We start from the raw sequence: 17993 nt of genomic DNA on the forward strand, positions 1-17993 counted from the left end.
AGCATTCAAGAAAGATTTGCTCATACTTCTGCAACTCATGTGATTCATATTCGTACCAAGCTCCAATCTATCAAAATGAGTGGTTCTGTATCAAAATATATAATAGAGATTAAAAGTCTTCAAGATCAACTTGCAGCTGCAGGATCTCAAATTTCAGACACTGAAATGGTGGTAATTATTTTATCTGGCTTGCCTCTAGAGTATCATTCTTTTGCTACTTCAATCAGAATTCATAATCCGCCAGTATCAAGCAAGGAACTCTTCAATCTACTCATGAATGGAGAAATTGTTGTAACCAATACCAAATCTGATTCTGAAGCCAAAGCCTTTGTGTCTCAACATTATCAGCAGTTCAAGCCTAACTCTAGTTACAATCCTAGACCTTCATACTCAAACACAGTTTTTCATAGAAGTGGATCAAGAGGTCGAGGTGGTCGACATCCAAATCCTAATTTCTTCTCAAGACCTTCCTATGGAAGAGGCAATACTTCTGAAATTGAACCTTGTCAAATCTGGAAAGGCAAGAATCATGATGCTACTGAATGTCACCAAAGGCTCAATTTCTCCTATCAAGGCAAACCTCCACCAGCAAATCTTCAGGCAATGTTAGCAGCTGCAGATATTTTTGATGATTCTCCCTGGTATGCAGATAGTGGAGCTAACAATCACATCACCTCTAATGATGTTAATCTGACTACTTCTTCTCCTTATGAAGCTGCTGAGATGATTTCAACAGCTAGTGGCCAAGGTATGCACATCTCTCACATTGGACACTCATTAAAACATGTGAATGATCATTCTTTTACTCTCAATAACATTTTAGTTGTGCCAAAATCCTCCCAAAACCTTTTTTCAGTTCACAAATTTACAACAGACAACCACTGTTCTTTAACTTTTGATTCTTTTGGTTTTTATGTGAAGGACTTGACCTCTCAGAGGATCCTTTTGCAAGGGCAGCATAAAAATGGTTTTTACCTTATTCAATTCAATTCACTCACTGCTCATGCTGCATACTCCAGTTCTCTCATCACCAGAGATATTCTACACAAAAGACTTGGACATCCATCTTTTCAAACCTTGCAAAGACTGTGTCATCAATTACAACTACCAAAAGTCTCTAGCACACCTTTATTTTGTAATGATTGTAAACTTGGAAGAATGCACAAACTTCCTTTTAGTCTTTCTAATACTGTTGCTGCTCAACCTTTAGAGCTTCTTCATATGGACTTATGGGGTCCCTGTCATGTTAGTTCTCTTTCAGGCTCATACTACTATGCTAATATTGTAGATGAGTACTCAAAGTATTGTTGGATCTTTCCACTAGTCAATAAATCTGATTTCAGACAAGTTTTCATTAATTTTGTCACTCAAATTGAAAACTTCTTTTCTTTGACTGTTAAATGCATTAGAACTGATAATGGTGGTGAATTTACTGGTAATCTTCTTAAAGCTTATCTTACTCAAAAAGGAATACTTCATGATTTTTCCTGTCCCAATACACCTGAGAAAAATGGGGTTGCTGAGGTAAAACACAAACATATTTTGGACATTGGTAGAACTCTTTTGATTCAATCTGGTCTCCCTGCCATGTTTTGGGTAGAGGCTTTTCAAACTGCAAATTATCTAATCAATAGATTACCATCAAAAGCTCTAAACTTTGTATCTCCTTTTGAATTTCTCTTTTATAAGTCTCCTAATTATGATTTTTTGAAAGTCTTTGGCTGCTCCTGCTTTCCATGGTTGAAACCATATACATCAAATAAATTACAACCTAGAAGTAAGCACTGTGTCTTTCTAGGATACAGTCTTTATCACAGAGGTTATAGATGTTATGACTTCACCACAGGCAGAGTTTATATCTCTAGACATGTTTTATTCAATGAATCCAGTTTTCCTTTCAAAACTTTTTCATCTCATACCATTTCTGCAACTGTTTCATCCATCATCCCTACTTGTGATGCTTCTACTACTCCTTCAATCTCTGAGTCAGTTCCTTCTCCAACTCCCACCACTCCCACTACTAATACTACAACTAAAATCATTCCTCAAAATGATCATTCCATGATTACTAGGGCTAAGAGAGGTGTGTTTAAACCAAAAACTATGCTTGCCACTAAACATTTATTGCCTGCAGCTTACTTAAGTGATACAGCATCTCCAGTTCCAACATTCTTCTCTCAAGCAATAAAGAATCCAAAATGGAAGGTAGCATTTTTTCAGGAACATGAAGCTTTACTTAATGCTGGTACTTGGTCTTATGTGCCTTCTTAACCTGAGCAAAATGTAGTTGGCTGCAAATGGGTTTTCAGGGTCAAGTATAATGCAGATAGTTCATTGGACAAATATAAAGCAAGACTAGTTGCAAAGGGGTTTCATCAACAACCAGGACTTGACTTCACAGAAACATTTAGTCTTGTTGCCAAACCAACAACTGTGAGAATTGTTCTTTCTCTTGCAGTTCAATTCAACTGGGCAATTACTCAACTTGATGTAAGTAATGCATTTTTCCATGGGGATCTGCAAGAAAAGGTATTTATGGCTCAACCACCTGGATTTATTAATTCCCAATACCCAAATCATGTCTGCCTACTTCATAAATCCATCTATGGACTCAAGAAAGCACCCAAAGCATGGTATGCTAAACTTGCTCAAGCTCTTATTTCTCTTGGCTTTGTTACTTCATATGATGATACTTCATTGTTCATTCACAAAGTTGGATCATTTATTACAATTATCCTAGTTTATGTGGATGATATCTTACTCACTGGCAATGATTCAAATCATATGCATCACATTGTCACAAATCTGCAAGCTAGTTTTCCCATCAAGGATCTAGGCAACATACATTATTTCTTGGGTTTAGAAGTCAAGAGAGATAACTATGCTTTACATCTTTCTCAATCCAAGTATGCACTTGATCTACTAAAGAAAACCAATATGACTGGTGCCAAAGCTTGTTCTTCTCCTGCCTCAGCAACTAGAGCTGGCAAACAAGCCAAAACCCGCGGGTTAACCCGTGCCCGGCCCGTGAAAACCCGAACCCGGCTCGGCTGGTTTCAAAACAAGCCGGGTTCGGGTTGGAGAAATGCCGGCTTGTGAGTAAACGGGTTAACCCGTCCCGGCCCGGGAACCCGCGGGTTGAACCCGTAAACCCGTAATTTGATCTCATTTTAGGATGGGCGCTAAACTATTAAACCTAACGATGCTGCACTAACTTTTAAACAACGTTGCACAAAGTTTCCAAAAAGGTTGACTAAGGAAGTGAAATTATTTAATCTGTTAGTGGAGTTACTTTAACGTAGAGTTTTCAATTGTAAAAAATGTACCTCGCCCTTATTAACAGCATCCAAGGCTGGTAGCTGGACAATTTTTTGGACTTTGCTGTCCATGGCAACAAAAAATGTGGTGCCCGATGAGTCTTCAACTTCCAATCTAAGAAGGTATCTGCATAACACACGGACCAAACAACTGTCAGTAGATGTCAGTTTCAGTTGGTAGGAACAGGTAATAATTTAGCATTGAATAATGGCCAGAACCTGGGAACCGGTTCGTCTATTTGGACCTTGCAGCTAGGGCACCAATGGTCCCCCGTGTTTCCAGCAACAATTCTTCCAGTAACATCATTTTTATATAAACCTTCCATCAACACCTCCACTTACTTCAATCGTTATGAGTTCACGCCTAAATCAAACGTTGTTGTTGCCGGCTCTCGGATCAACTGGCTAATATTTTCATGTTAGGGATTGTTGATTATATAGTGTTTGTTTTTAGCTAAATAATGGCTCCAAAATTTGATCTCATTTAGGATATGTTCTTAAGGTATAAAACGGGCGGGCTAACCCGTGAACCCGCGGGTTAAACCCGTTACGGGCACGGGTTGAAGAAATGACAACCCGTGGAGAATTTCAACCCGCGGGTTTCAACCCGTATCAACCCGAACCCGTGGAACCCTCAACGGGCAAGCCCCGGCCCGCCCGTTTGCCAGCTCTATCAGCAACAGTCAAACTGAGCAAGTCAGATGGTTCTTTCCTTCCTGATCCTTCAGAATACAGGTCAATTGCTGGAGCTCTTCAGTATTTGACATGGACCAGACCTGATATATGTTATGTTGTTAATCAGGTCTGCCAATTCATACAGAATCCTACCATTACTCATTTTGAAGCTGTCAAAAGAATTCTCAGATATATAAAAGGCACAATCGAGTATGGTATCAAATTCACAAGAGGTTCTTCTTTTTTACTGGGGTTTTCAGATGATGACTGGGTAGGCAATATTGATGACATAAAGTCTATTGGTGGTTACTGCATTTTTCAGGGTTCCAATCCTGTCTCCTGGTCCTCTAGAAAGCAAAGTACTGTTTCCAGATCAAGCACTGAAGCAGAATATAGAACTCTAGCTCATAGTGCTGCTGAACTAGTTTGGGTCTGCTTTATTCTCAATGATCTTCATTTCCCACTACCTGCAGTTCCAAGATTAGGTTGTGACAACATAATCTCAATCTCTTTAGCTTCCAATCCTATTCAGCACAGTAAAATGAAGCATGTTGCTCTGGACTTTCACTTTTTCAGAGAACTGGTGCAATCTAAAGCCTTAGATGTCTTTTATGTTCCTACTCTTGAACATGTGGCTGATATCTTCACCAAAGCCTTACATGGTCCTAGATTTGGCTATCTCAGAGACAAACTGCAAGTTCATCCTTCTTCACTTCAGTTTGAGGGGGGTAATGGTGCCCCTTATCTTTAGAGTGTCTGTATTTATAACTCTGTGTCAACTGCACGTGTATAGTGTAGTATAAACGCTTTGTTCAGACAGCACCTGTAATAACAATTACACTGATATTGATACACAATATGAAATATCATTTTCACCTGTCCTTAATTACATCAATTTCCTAATCTTGTCCTAACCAGCTTGTTAGTGACTTCTATGTTGAAGTTAATCCAACAATTTTAAAAAATGCAACACTATCATTAAGTGACCTAGCTATCAGTTGTTGTAATTGTTTGGATATAGGGCATACTTGATTGATATTCCAACTTCTCCGAGTAGGTTATTCATGCAATCTGTGCGATAGAGACACACTCCATATAATTAACGTTCCGGTTTATATAGGAGTTGTGGATTTCAATTTGCTTTTATGACTTCGGTAGTCGAAAATAAATATACTTAGAATTCTTGAAATATCTCTAATTAATTTCTTTGTAGAGGATTCTAAAATATTCACCCAGTTGTTAAATGCGGATAGTTTCATCACAAAGCTGAAGAAAGTGAAATTAGTGAAGGTATGACAATGCATCTACTAATGTTTCTACAGTATGTGTTATTTCAACCTGATAATAAGGTTCAAGGAGTGAGTTCTCTTTTTTTTTTTGTTGTTGTTGCTGCTAATTAGATAACACTAAATTATATGTTCACTGCTGCCTTGTAGGTGAAGCGTTAAGGCATTGGAAAAGAATGGAAGGAGTCACTATGCCTCCATATTAATTAATTCAGATATTGGAGAAAAATAATAGGTCACATAGGGAAGGAGTTTCTTTAGCCATGCTTGCCAGACTTCACCTTCTTCAAGTTCAAACAAAGATAGTAGATACTACCAGCTGGCTTCTATCATCTATCATGGGTCACGACGAGAGATCCAAACCTTCTAGAACTACTCTTCCAAACTCTGTGATCCCAAATATCGTGGTGGCGAATTAAAGATGGAAGTAAGAGATTTAAGTCGGTGCAAGAAGCGGTCGCAGCTGCACCTGATAATAGTAAAACTCGGTACGTGTCTGCAAGGAGAAAGTTGAGAATGGGAAAAGGAAGAAAAAGTTGATGATTGTTGGTGATGGCATGGATGCAACGGTCATAACAGGAAGTCTCAACTTCATTGATAAATCCAGAGTTGAGAATATATTATTATCTTATGAGCAAGCATCTTTTCGCGGATTTGTGTCTTTCCGCGGATGTGTATATTTTAGTATTGTTAAAATATTCAAGGTTTTTTTATAAATCTAGACATGTTTTTTTTTATGGTTTACAAAACTAAGTCTTTATTTCTATTTCTTACACAACTAGGTCTTATTTGACCAAAAAGGGTGGATGGAAAGTTAACCTCCACATGGGCAATTAACAGGACTTAAAAAGACATGTTTATCCTTTGAGTCGTTGAGTTCACTCGTCTTGTGATTGTAGATGGATCTTTCAAGAGTTCTATCAAACCACTTCCCTTGGCAGCAACCACCAGCACTATCTCAGCTTCTAAGTCTAGCCTGCAACCAGTTGCAAGGCACTGAACCTGTACTCTTGACTTCATGCATTCTCATCATGTCAAAACCAATTCATTAACACCCACAGTTTACTCGTTTCAACACCAAACAAACATAACTGCTAAACATTGCACCTCCATCTTCAACTTCAACTGCATCACTTGCACAGATTCAGCAGCACCAGCTCTTCAGCCTTATGTTCAGCTTAAGATAAACTTCTCAGCTCTTCAAACATCCATCCCTACAATCTGACAGCAAAACTCCAGACTTAGACTCACCATTGCATTCTACAAAATCACCACCAGTTTGTGTCTCATACACAATCCAGTCTATTTCTCTGCCAACTTCTTCTTGCTATAGTTGCACCACCATTCCATTCATTTCACCTGCAATATTATGGCAACAACACACAACACAACTTGAGCCATTCTCCGTAACCATCAATACTAGCTCATTCATATCTCAACCCCTTGTCCTAACATTCATTCTCAGTTCATAACATGTGTAACAAAATATAGAAGCCGCAACAAAAATAGATGATAAATATTAAAGAATTTCGGGAAGAAAGAAATTTGATTCAGACGATGACGTTACAACCACCCAGCCAGAAACACCAAAAAGCGGGCATTACATATAATACTGGTTCCAAAATTCATTTCTCATGAGTTGGTTTACCAGAACTAATCATCCATAAGAAATGACAGTGATCCGCCAAACCATATTTGCATTAAGCTGCATATAAGATACACTCCTAACTCTATCGCAGTGTACTCATTGCAGGACCTACCATGGATACCATTTCAGACATCTTAACAACAAGAAAACAAACTGTAACTAAAGAAAGGAATAAAGAAGATGAAAAAACCATGCGGAAGAAAAAGCTGAATCACATTGAAGATAACAACAGAGATTAATAAAGTTCAACAGAACTCACCACATGCAAATATCGCGTTTCAGTCCATTCGGAACATCCTCACCATTCTCAGCTCTTGTAGTACAACACTTCAAACCTAGCCAATGCATCAGCAAAAACAACCGCCAATACTGTCGATACTTCTATAGCTTCATAACCCCTCTTTCATCAGTTCATCTTCTCCCTGTAATTTGATTAAGCCTTTATACAAACAACCTGTGTGCAGTTTACTGGTGCTTCAAATATGAACTCCATCTTGATTTACTAGTTCCTCATCTAAATTCAGATACCCCATCACAATTCATCTTTTTCTCAACTGCTCAACCATTCTCTGATTCCAGTCCCATCAAACCTTTGAATTTCATCTTTAATTTTTAAAATCAGAACATCAACTCAGACCCTAACATCCATAACCATCAGGAATTCGTCTCCATTTCCTTGATGTAAATAATATCTGATGAGAACCCTTGTATTCTAATTCATTCAAGACACTAGTACTTCCGTTGAATCTCTTCCGTTCATCACCATGAATCAATATAAATAGAAATTGCTCTTTTTTTAGCCGATTTATCGTCATCGGAATAACTTCATTAAACACTGATATTTAACAACAACAAAGAATCTTCAATCTTCTCCTGACTCTTCATCTCCTATCAAAATCAAGAAAAAACCCTGAACATTATCTCGATCTCTCCCTGAGTTCTCTTCAATTCGATTCCAATTTTGGTAGAAGTTACTTCAGCCGAACACTCTCCTCTGAGTTGGAAAAAAAAATGACACGCGTGGGAGAGAGTTACTGTGCCTGTGACACACGTACAGAAATGGCAGTTTAGTAATCTTAACACTTTCAGGAGATCTCCCTATACGATATTTCAGCGAGGTATTGACAGGTCAACGCGATAAATTGACTGAGATAACGAAAGTGGATGGAATCTGTTTAGTAGGCTTAGATTTGTAAGGAATAAAAAAAGAGGCTTAGATTTGAAAACGAGGGTCCAGAACAGGCCTATAAGTGTATATATTCCAGTAAAGAGTAGATATTAAGTTTTTGACAACCACACAAACAACTTCGTTACAAGAAAGTTTTATATGAATCATACACGTCTCGATCTTATTGTCACCCTTTTAGTTTCGATCTTATTATTACCCATTTAATCCTTTAAATGCGCCAAACTTTTATTGGAAGAAAAACTGCAATGGAAAAAACAACAATAAAAATGTTAGACATATGGTAATTTATCTTATTACACTCTCATGACCAAACTGTTCATGATTTCCGTAAATTTGAGCCCATTTACGGGAACCAGAAGATTACTTGTTGAAGAATAAACCAAGATACTATGATGAAGTGAATGGATCAACAAGTGTTGTTGACGCATGGTACGATATTTAGAAGTTTACTTGGGTTGCGAACCTTTCTGGTTTTAAGAGTTTGTTTACGTGAGAATTGTCTAGAAGTTTCTTTGTTAGAGTTTGATTATGTTAGGAAAGTGTTTTTACTTGAGAGTCAAGTTTGTTAGTCATATAAATAGGTTGTTGAGCCATGATTTGAAATCATAAAATTAAAAAGAAGTTTGTTTGAGTTCATTTTTGTGTTCTTTCATTAAGTCTTTGATATCATATTTTCTACATCTGGTATCAGAGCACTAGTATCAGATTCTAGGGCTATTGGTATGAGAAGTTAAATAGAAGAAGATGACGAGTTTAAGTTCAATCAAAGTACCAGTGTTTGAAGGTAAAAAATTTGAACATTGGAGGTTGCGGATGGAGAATATTTTTACATATCAAGAAGTATGGGATATTGTGAGAGATGGTTATGTAGAACCAGCAGAAGGAGTTGTCGTTGAAGGAGCGGCGCAAACTCTATTAACTGAAAACAGAAAGAAGAATTCTATAGCTACAAATTTTCTTCATCAAGGTGTTCATGAATCTCTCATGGACAGAGTTATCTATATTAAGCAAGCTAAAGAAGCATGTGATGGTTTCGTTAGCTACTAAACAGGGTCTGACAAGGTCAAGAAGGTTAGATTACAACCCTAAAGAGAAAGTATGAATTATTACAGATGGAAAGTACTCAAACAATATCAGATTTTTTCTCAAAGACTTTGAATATTGTCAGTGAGATGAAGGCTAATGGTGATACTGTAGAAGATTCAACAATTGTTGAAAAGATATTAAGAAGTTTTCCAGAGAAATTTGAATCAAAGGTGACTGCTATAGAGGAATGTTATTGGGTTCATTACAAGCCTATGAACAAAGATTGCTAGAGAAGACATTTGTTGCAAAACAAGTTGAAGAAGCACTTCAAAGTCAAGTTAGCTGGAGAAGCAACCAAGGAAAACCTAATACTGGAAGGTTTTAAGGAAGATATAACAATGAATGAAGATCTAATACTGGAAGTTACCAAGGAAGAAAACCAGTTGATAGATCAAAAGTTCAGTGTTACAACTGTGGAGATTTTGGGCACTTTACTCCAGAGTGTCCAAAACCTAGAAACTTTGTTGAAAATAATTATAAATCAAATTTCAAAGCTAATATTGCTAAAAGTCAAGAAAAGGAAGAAGCAGAAGATCAGAAGGCTGAAAACATGTTACTAGCATATCATACAGCAGAAGAATAACCTCAACTTAAACGGTAGATAGATACAGGTTGCAGCAATCATATGTGTGGCAGAAAAGATTTGTTTGATAAACTTGATGAGTCTGTCAGATCAACAGTAAAGTTTGGAAACAGTTCTACAATTCCAGTTATGGGAAAAGGAAGAATTGGAATTGTTCTTAAGAATGGTTCAAAAGCATGTATCATGGATGTGTTTTATGTACCAGGATTACATCAAAACTTGTTGAGTATGGGCCAACTATCTGAAAGAGGATACTCTATGAATATTTACAATTTATGTTTCATCAGAGATAGAAGAAGAAGATTTATTGCTAAAGTAGAGATGACCAAAAACAGGTTATTTCCTTTGAATATTTATCATCAAAAGGAAAGTTGTTACAGTACTAATGTGCATAATGATACTTGGTTATGGCACAAGAGGATGGGACATATGAACTTTAACAGTTTACAAGCTTTAGCAAAGAAGGAGATGGTGTCAGGATTACCTTTCATTCAAATTCCAGAATCAAGATGTGAGAACTGTATCTTTGGCAAGCAGCATAGAGATCCATTCCCAATTAACAAAGCAAGAAGAGCTGAACAACAGTTGGAGATTATTCACAGTGACTTGTGTGGTCCTATAGAAGTTACATCACATGGAGGTAATAACTATTTCATAACTTTCATTGATGATTTTAGTAGGAAAGCATGGGTATATTTACTTAAACAAAAGAGTGATGCTTTTCATGCTTTTAGAAATTTCAAAGCTTATGTTGAGAAACAAATTGGTAAAAACATCAAGATATTAGGAACTGATAGAGGAACAGAATATACTGTTGTTGATAGTTTCATGGAAGAACATGGTATTCTACATCAGCTAACAGCAAGATATACACCTCAACATAATGGTGTAGCTGAAAGAAAGAACAGAACCATGATGGATATGGAAAGAACTATAAGAAGAACAAAATATTTACCAAAGAATTTCTGGGACTATGCAGTTTATACAACAGTGTATCTACTTAATAGATGTCCTACAAATAGTTTGAATAACAAGACACCAGAAGAAACATGGAGAGGAGTAAGACCAAGTGTAAGACATCTGAGAATTTTTGGGTGCAGTGCATATGCACATGTGCCAAAAGAACCGAGAAAGAAGCTGGATGACAAGAGTGAAAAATGTATTCTTGTTGGTTACATTTCAGTGACTAAAGGATACAAGCTATATAACCCAGAAATTAGAAAGATAGTTATAAGTAAAGATGTGATATTTGATGAAGATTCACAATGGAACTGGAATAATGGATCAACAACAAATGTTGATCCATCTACTACTATCACTAGTACAACTATGATATTAAGTCACGGTTGACCTCGTCACGGTTATATCCATTAACGGGACTAAAGTTTCGTTTGTCCCGGGTAAATGTTTTTCCGGGACCATTTTATATCCCTTTGGATACGGGTATGTTTGACGCGTGTCTAATTTACATTGTGTAAATCAATCCACATTTTCGAAACACGATTTGGAGTTGGAACTGCTTTGGTTCTTAACCAACTTCTACATTCCCAGTCTCCCACGATCTACTACCTCCGCCCACCTTCTTACGTTTTAGGATAATCGTTCATCTTTTCTTCTTTGTCTCTCTGTCATTCAATCCCAAATAAAACCTTATTTCATCTAGATTGTTCGATCTGATTTCATGTTCGTATGTGTAAATCAATCGGAAGTTTCGGATCAGTCGGTCATTCTTTCAGTCTCTTTAAATGGGAAATTACATAGTTCAGGAAGTTTAGTGGTTCAAATTAGATAAGTACGCAGTAATCATCTGATTTGCTATTTGATGGTGAAACTGATGTTCCATTGAGCTAGGGTTTTTTGTGGTAAGAGTCTGAAGTTTTTGGACTCTCTTTTGGTTAATAGATGCAATAATTTGCGTGTTGAATTACTGAATTCTTTGTATATTAGGGTTTTCCTACTTGAAATCATGGCACACCACTCGTTAATTTTTTCCAATTTTGATTGTGTTTGAATTTGAAAATAGGTGCCCTAAGATAAGCGTTGCTAGAGTATGGGAGATCCATGCCATTTCTCTCAATGCGAAAGGTAAATTGTTTTCTTTCTCAGCATCCCATTTTGTGTTGATACCTATTTTAAAGATGAATTGGTTTTGTATGCTGCTTTGACAGTGAACCCAAAGATCATAAAGGAAACTAATGCAATTGGGAATTGACATTAGATTCTTGCACTTGTAAGGATGTATAGAAAATAGAACTCCCCTTCCTGAGATTACTTGCCTTCTTCCTTTGTGCTTGATTCAATTTATTCGATATCCTTAACCTAACGTGACTTTGAATTGATTTTGCAGCAGTACCTATATTTTATACCTGATGAGGTCTTTCCATATGAGATTTTAGAGCTCTGGTTTTGCTGTCGTTCAGTTATATGTGGTTCAATTGCAGGTAACTTTTTGTCTCCTCAACTGAGGAATTATTCAATTTCATCTTAGGTTCTGTAGGAAGTTGTGTGATTAATTTTCTCCTGCATGTCTTTCATTCACTTATCATACAAAATATGTGAATCTGAATTATCTGAAAACTTGGATGCATAACACCAAATCTAGGGCGAATGATGCAAGTTTTATAGACTGTAAATCCTTTTCTACATGTTGAATATGTTTTAGGTTGAACTCCAAATGTTCATGAACTAATTTTGTGACTTCTTAATGAAACACAAAGTTGATTATTATGCGGTATATTGTATCTTTTCACAAGATCACTCAGTCCTGCCTTTATTGTGGACAGTTTTTCTATAAGTGGTTATTGTATTGTGCCATATCTGGTATGTGAAGTTTTTTCGGTTTTTGTGGATGCGGGCCATAACCAAATCGAAAGATTTCAATGAACTATGACATTGTTGATGAATATAACCTTAAAACTTAGTTCATTCTGACAGGTCTGTTTGTGAGCCTACTTTTTTCTCCATTTAGTCATCCGGGTGTGGGATTTAGTCGTTACCGTTTCTGTTTCTTTGTTATGTAAACCGTTATGCACTAAACTTTTTTGGGACTATTTTCTGCTCAACAACAGGTATTTATTGGCAAAGAAAGAGAAGCTGTTTGGTTCTTGGCAAAGGAAAAGAAGCCATTTACTAGAGATACATCTGAGATGTAATCTGTAATTTGTTCTCAGGTCCCCATATGCCAGTAACTTGAGTTACTATGATTCTGTTTCTGGCAGTAGTATGCTATACTTTGTTTGTTGATTTAGTTCAACTTCTATGAATAACAATTTCCAATAGCTTCCTGTAAGACTGTAACAATTTACATTCTAGAAGCAACACTTATACTCCATCCACCATTCAACCTCAATACAATTTTTTATGCAAGTTACATGATTTTTCTGCGGAAGGGTGACATCTTTTGTGTGGATGCTCATTAGATTTAAATGATTAAATTTAACCAAAGAACTAATTTTTACAGGTGATCCCATGTATTGAACGTGCAGTTCTGGGTCGACTTGCTGGTTATGTCACTAAATCAAGCGAACATGAAGCCTTGATAATATAAGCATGTTGAGTTTTCTGATGTTAGACTAGTATCCCATTGTTGAGCCTTACTAATATGTATTCTGTGAATATCAGTTTTGCCAGATTCCCAGTTGGAGCCAAAAATATGAGTTGTTACCCTGCTTGTGAAGCTAGGTATGAAGATATTAGACTGCTTGTTAAACTGATAAAGCAGTTTCCCGGTGATATTATATCTTCCTGTCCTGCTTCTAACGACTTTCAGTCAAAACAACCTATACTCCCTCTCTCACTCAGGGTTCCTTTTATATGTCTGTTTGTGTTTCTCTATCTCATCCGTTGTTACATGATTTCAGATTTTAGGAGGTTTAGGAAATGATCAAGCTCCTAATTGTCAATAATCCTGTAAACAAAGATGTAGCAAGCACTTGGAACTGGTGAATTGGAAGTGGGCATGAACTAGGTAAATCCTTACTAGAACCTTAGAAGATACAGTGAACCAGAAACACAAAACTCCAATGCCTAATGACGAGAAAGATATGAAAAATGAAAAATTAAGAGTTCTCTTTTTAAAGAAAGTTTTTTTCTTGTTTTTGTCGATATGAAGAAATTCTGCTCATGAATTTTGTTTTGTGTTGTAGACCTTTATAGTTGACAAGCAATCTGGTCTTTATTTTCTTGCAAGATATTTCCTGTTTTCTATGTTGATCTTCAACACAAGATAATTCAGGATGGGAAGTCGTGGCACTTGTTTGATTTGCAATTTAAATTCAGGATATTTTTCTGTTATTTTCTTGGTTATTTTGTATTTATGGTATTCGGATGTGTCTTGCACTAACACAATGTGAATTGTTTAGATCTTGTGTTGTGGCTTTACGAATAATGTTTTACTTTTATCTTTTGCATCCAAACGACATCCTAGAGGCAGAGTTTGAAGGAGCTATTGCAGTGTGAGTGTTCACAGGGATATTCAATAAACAAGACCAGGATTAGGCATGCAAAGGAACTGCAGTGTGAGTGTTTACAGGGATATTCAGTAAACAAGACCTGGATTAGGCATGCAAAGGAAGTGCAGTTACCCTTCCAAAACTTTGTTGGAGGTTTCCTACTCTTCTTTGTGATAATATTGATATGTCCTTGTTATCAACTCTAGTAGAATTCATAATTAAGATAAATATAAACTATGTTGAATTTGTAAGATATTGTCAGATTCAATGCCATGTTAAGAATTTTGATTAAAATTATTTCACTCTTTCGCCATTTTATTTTTTTTTGTAAGGCATAAAGATGTGCCTATACAACCAAGTATCTGAGATAGTTTGGACAGTGAATGTTACATATTGGTCACGGTCTAATAAAGGAGTTCGTGTCAACTGATCACTTTGGTCACGGTGTATTTTATCATCCCGTGACTAAAGAGCAAACTTGTCACGGTGTTTAATAAAAATCCGTGACTAATGAAGTTTTGGTTGGATTTGACATGTAGTCACGGAACTAACCGTGACCAAAATGCTGGACTTTTGGCCTCGTAGACTTTAATCACGGTTTATCAGAAATGAATTACCGTGACCATAGACATATGGACACGGTATAATACCTTGGCTAAAGGCCATTTTTGTACTGTTCAATTGTGGCCGAAGAAGAAGTACAATCTCAAGATAATGTTCAACAACATGAAGAAGCAAGTACATAATCAATAACACAACAAGAAAATACAAGACCAAGAAAAAAAAATATCATACCTGCTAGGTTGAATGATTATGTTGTATCAAGAGATGGTGAAGATACTGATGATGAAGTGGTGAATTTTGCACTATTTGGAGATTGTGATCCTGTAGCTTATGAAGAAGCTTCTAAAGAAAAAGGTTGGATTCAAGCCATGAATGAAGAATTGGAGTCAATTGAGAAGAATAATACTAGGGAATTAACAACACTTCCACCAGGAAAGAAGCCTATTGGTGTTAAATGGGTTTACAAAACAAAATACAAGTCAAATGGTGAAATAGATAGACTGAAGCAAGGTTAATTGCAAAAGGATATAGGCGGAGACAAGGAGTTGATTATCAGAAGTATTTGCACCAGCTACAAGGAGATGATCATTGCTTTAGCTGCACAAAAGCATTGGAAGATATTTCAGATGGATGTGAAGTCAGTATTCTTAAATGGAGTATTGTAGGAAGAAGTTTATGTAGAGCAACCAGCTGGCTACGTTATGGAGGGGAAGGATAATGAAGTATACAAGCTAAACAAAGCTTTATATGGTTTAAAACAAGCACCAAGAGCCTGGTATACAAGAGTAGATTCTTATTTTCTCAAGAAAGGATTTACAAGATGTCCACATGAGCATACTTTATATTTGAAAGATGATGGTCTTGGTAATCATATTATAGTGTGTTTATATGTGGATGATCTCATATTCACTGGTAATAGTTATGATATGATCAATGAATTCAAGGAGGATATGGTGAAGGAATTTGAGATGACAGATCTTGTTTTGATGTCTTACTTTCTTGGTATTGAAGTACAACAAACTGAAAGAGGAATTTTTATTAATCAACAAAGGTATGCTGAAGGAATTTTGAAGCGTTTCAAGATGGATAATTGTAATCCAATATTAACACCATTATAAGAGAGACTGAAGTTGACAAAAGATGGATCAGGAGAGCTTGTGAATTCAACAGACTTTAAAGGTCTTGTTGGATGTTTAAGATATTTGACTGCTACAAGACCTGATATCATGTATGCAGTTAGGTTGGTTAGTAGGTTTTATAGAATCTCCTAGAAAATCACATTTACAAGCTGCAAAACGTATTCTAAAGTATGTAAAAGGAACAACAAGCATGGGAATATTCTATACAGCCTCAGAAGATCCAAAGTTAGTTGGTTTCACTGATAGTGATTGGGCTGGAGATACAGAAGGAAGAAGAAGTACATCAGGTTATGGATTTCAGTTGGGAACTGGATTTTTCTCTTGGCCATCTAAGAAGCAAAAAGTTGTTGCATTATCTACAACAGCAGCTGAATATATAGCCGCTATCAACTGTGCTACACAAGCTGTATGGCTAAGAATGATGCTGAAGTCATTGTTTCAAGAACAAATCACACCAACAACAATAGTTTGTGATAATAAGTCGACAATTTCTCTAAGTAAGAATCATGTACTTCATGGGAGAAGTAAACATATAGATATTAAGTATCGTTACATTAGAGAGCTTGTTAGTAACAAGGAGATAGTTGTGGAGTTTTTCGAAAGTGAAGAGCAAGTGGCTGACATTTTGACCAAGTCTTTGAAATCAAACGTCTTCATTTACTTGCGTGGAAAATTGGGAATGATTAGCAAAGAGTATCTTGGTTTAAGGGAGGATGTTGAAGAATAAACCAAGATACCATGATGAAGTGAATGGATCAACAAGCGTTGTTGACGTATGGTACGGTATTTAGAAGTTTACTTGGGTTGCAAGTCTTTCTGGTTTTAAGAGTTTGTTTACGTGAGAATTGTCTAGAAGTTTCTTTGTTAGAGTTTGATTATGTTAGGAAAGTGTTTTTACTTGAGAGTCAAGTTTGTTAGTCATACGAATAGGCTGTTGAGCCATGAGTCGAAATCATAAAATTAAGAAGAAGTTTGTTTGAGTTTAGTTTTGTGTTCTTTCGTTAAGTCTTTGATATCAAATTTTCTACATTACTCCAAGGCTCTATACACATTTGACATCTGGTAAAACGATCTTGCATTTGGTTTTCAAAATTCATCACAAAGCGAAGCACCTTCTTCAATACCTTGTGTCCTTGATCTATTCTCCACAGCCGTACATGTACTATACAATAATAATAAATTAGCATCACGGTAATCTGTTTCTCGTTAACTTATACTACTAGTTTTTATTTTTATGACAGCAGCTTTACAGTTAAGGTGCAATGGTGTTTTGGGTGCATAACAGCGCACCTATTTGATGTTTACCTAACCGCAACAGTAAGTACCCTAAGAAACCAGGTGATTTGGGCATGAATGGGTGTATGCTAACTTTGAATGAGATATCTCAAAAACATGCAACTCAAGTCTAAAATAAGTTGAATAACCTGATTCAAGGGCAACCTCACTGGTGCAGCCTTCACATAAGTTGATGCTAATTCAGCTATATGCAACCTTAGAAACTCTGCCAAGGCTCAAGGGAAGTTTCTAAAAATTATGATCCTCACTATCATGCTCTATATATGTATATTTGAGGTATTTTTCTGATGATGACGCATGCAGATTTTGTTGATCCGATCCACTTTTTCCGCTGTCGTGAAAAGGTAGTTGTAAACGGGACGCTGTATGGCAGCCCTTGTGCAAATCCAACGAAACATATTCGCTGGGATGGTACACATTATTCGGACGCAGCTCACAAATGGGTTGCAAAAGTTCACTCTAAATGGTTCTATGTCAGAGTCAGACCCTCCGATTCCAATCAATCAAGTTTGCCATACTTAATGATGTATAATCAGTATATGCTTAATTGGGATCACCGTCTGCATTAATACCACTACCCCATCATGTCGTCCTCCTGTTTTTATTAAATCCTAATTAAAAAATCCATAAAATACATGTCAAGAAACTTGTTTATCATAGTTATGCTGTAATATTAATACTATAAAAGACAAGAGATTCTCATTTTTAATTCAATAAGAAGAAACAAAGAATTTATTACTCATCTGGTTCAATAGATTT

The sequence above is a fragment of the Papaver somniferum genome, chromosome 8, assembly GCF_003573695.1.
Source record: "Papaver somniferum cultivar HN1 chromosome 8, ASM357369v1, whole genome shotgun sequence".
Taxonomy (NCBI): Eukaryota; Viridiplantae; Streptophyta; class Magnoliopsida; order Ranunculales; family Papaveraceae; genus Papaver; species Papaver somniferum.